A 3,089-nucleotide genomic window follows, 5' to 3' on the forward strand; every position below is an offset into this window, starting at 1 on the left:
GTTCATGACAACAAACATCTTTCTTTATAATATAGATCTACAAATAACACTTTTACTAAGTTTTTACGCTAGGCTCAAAACAAAGGCAAAACAAAATGTAACAAAAATACATGTTTATTACCCTTTTTTTTATATATCTGCTGGAATGTTTTGTGATAGATAATATTGATATTTAGGAAAACTTCCTGCTAAATCAGCAAAATTGTTTTGTTGTGAAAAATAATGTTCCTCTACTTCCAATAAATTATAATTTACATGAAATTTCTTTCTATTATACCTCGTCAAAACTTTTTATTTACCAGGCTTCACTTAAGGATGGAAACAGGAAAGATGACTTTTACCTTAACCTAACCTTACCTATTTTACCCTAACCTAACCTCATATTATCTTATCAGAAAGTAATCGGCATGGGTCAAGTTTCCGATAGCTTTCACTTACAAGGTAAATACCACATGGAAGCGTTAGCATTACGAAATATTTGACTACATGCAAATTACGTCAACGCTTTCTTACCAACCATACATTATGTATTTTATAGTATCTCCTCCGCTAACGTCAATCCGCCATCTTCAGCAATCTTTTATTTTCAAAATCAAGGTAATGCTCATAACTATTATTCTAAGAAACGCACCGTTTCAATACATGTGGTAGAATTCGTCACCGTTACCTCGAAAAGACACAATAGAAAAGGGAGGGAGGAACGCATTTCAGCACTAACCTAGGACGTTCGGCATCTTGCAAGGCTAGTGTCTTTATATATTCCGACGTATCATACAAATACAAAAAAAAAATACTCATAAATCATTAACATAATAAACCTTCAAAATAACAACGACACACGGTTACTTCCCTAACTTCACCGTTACTCTAAGGGACGGAGATAAATGCCGAACTTTTCATAGACCGACGTGTTCCCCAATAATGGAAAGGTTTACCCTTTCATAAACTAGCAAACAAAAGTAAGCAGAATGCTTGACGCTGCTAAACTGCCAGCTAAAACATATCAAGGCACAGGCACTCCCAAATCACTTCGATGAAATTGAAATTATATTTAAGGAGTGAAATATTGCCAATATTTCATCACGATGATAATTAAGGAGTAAGATTTTGATATCCTCTGTATTATTGCAACCTGGCTTCACCATGAAGTATTAAGAGATTTCATCAATATTACACATTTTACATCTATAAAAGTGATGTAGGTCGAGGAGGCTGAGCCAGGGAGGCGTTCGATTATCTTCATTTTTTTAAATATCAAGGAAAAAAACTTATTATTATAGGCAACTGAAATGATCAACTTATGAAATCAAGTGCAAAGCTAAATGTAATAACAAGAATGAATTCAAGCAGCTCTAATGTCCAGAAAACACCTTATCCCTTTTAGATTTCATAATAACTGATTTTGTATACAGAATGATACCGTGTCTAAGTTAAAAGAATGTAGACATGCCTGCCGAGACATGGAAACGGGTAAATACATTATTGCCTAAGAAACACAAACATTTGCCGAAATTCCCGAGACACAACACATCTCAAAGACTTCATACCTCAGTCTGGCGAGTCTGAGAGAACAGACAACTGCATCAACATTTCCACAAAAGAACACTGGAACAAGGATCACAGCAAATACTTTCAGACTGCAACCAGTAGCAAGAAAACAATACTAGTAATAAAACACTTGCGAGAAACAAAGTCAGTTGGAGCAGATGGTATTGCCCATGGTTGATTAATATGTGAGACATGTCAGAGAAGTCAGAGAAGACAGAAAAGAGAGAGAGAGAGAGAAGAAAAGACAGAAAATAAAAAATACAGTGATAGAAAGAAACAGAGAGCGACGGGGGGAGAGAAGAGAAATAGAAAAAGCAAAGAGAGAGACACACAGAGACAGAGAGGGGGAGAGAGAGAGGAGAAAATAGAAAATACAGTGATAGAGAGAAACAGAGAGCGACGGGGGGAGAGAAGAGAAATAGAAAAAGCAAAGAGAGAGACACACAGAGACAGAGAGGGGGAGAGAGAGAGGAGAAAATAGAAAATACAGACTGAAAGCACTGTACTCTATACAATGCATTACTTGTAACACCGTATCTGAGAAAAACTAACTTCTGTTATCCTATATATATAATTGTATATGCATCTCTGTCATATATATTAAGCTTTCTTTGCTACATGTATAGCCATATTATTATAATTATTACTATTAATCATAATGCATTTATTTAGCTATATTATTTAATTTAGTCTTAATCTTTGTTTAAATTTATATATATATATATATATATATTTATATATATATATATATATATATATATATATATATATATATATATATATATATATATATCCACACATCTACGTTTCATGTGGACCGCCCGAGCGCGTCTCGCCATTTCTGTTGTCACATTGTAGTCTAGACATTTCCCTGTGGAAACATTCCCGCTTAGACTATACAACCCAGGCATACGGCGGCCTGATTCTACCGAACCAAATAAGGTAGTCTACGCCTCCGTCGACGTCATGTAGGAATCTCATGACGTCATGTAAACAAGCCTACGGGCCCGAATATAAACGCTCCCCTTGGTGAATCTCACCAGACAAGGAACGCCAAGGGACGGCACAAGATATTCTGTATTGCAGCTGCCAATAATAAAACCCTTTTAACCTGAACCTTCGTCTGGACTTCTCCTCGATACCAAGAGAGAGAGAGAGAGAGAGAGAGAGAGAGAGAGAGAGAGAGAGAGAGAGAGAGAGAGAGAGAGAGAGAGAGAGAGAGAGAGAAAGAAACAGGGAGAGAGAGAGAGAAAGAAACAGGGAGAGAGAGAGAGAAAGAAACAGGGAGAGGGAGAGGGAGAGAGAGAGAAACAGGGAGAGGGAGAGGGACAGGGAGAGAGAGAGGGAGAAAGAGAAACAGAGACAGTAAACAATACTATCATACTGTACAAAGAGAGAAAACATTCTTGGATTCCATTGCTCTAACATAAACCCTATAACACAAATACGAATACCACAAGCATTAACAAGACTCCCGAAAATAAAACAGTTTTCATGGGGTACAACACAAACAAAACTCTTCAAAGACTGTAAGACCCACC

This window comes from Penaeus japonicus, unplaced genomic scaffold, assembly GCF_977035675.1.
Source record: "Penaeus japonicus unplaced genomic scaffold, GWHDUDI00000001_assembly GWHDUDI00000043, whole genome shotgun sequence".
Classification (NCBI taxonomy): Eukaryota; Metazoa; Arthropoda; class Malacostraca; order Decapoda; family Penaeidae; genus Penaeus; species Penaeus japonicus.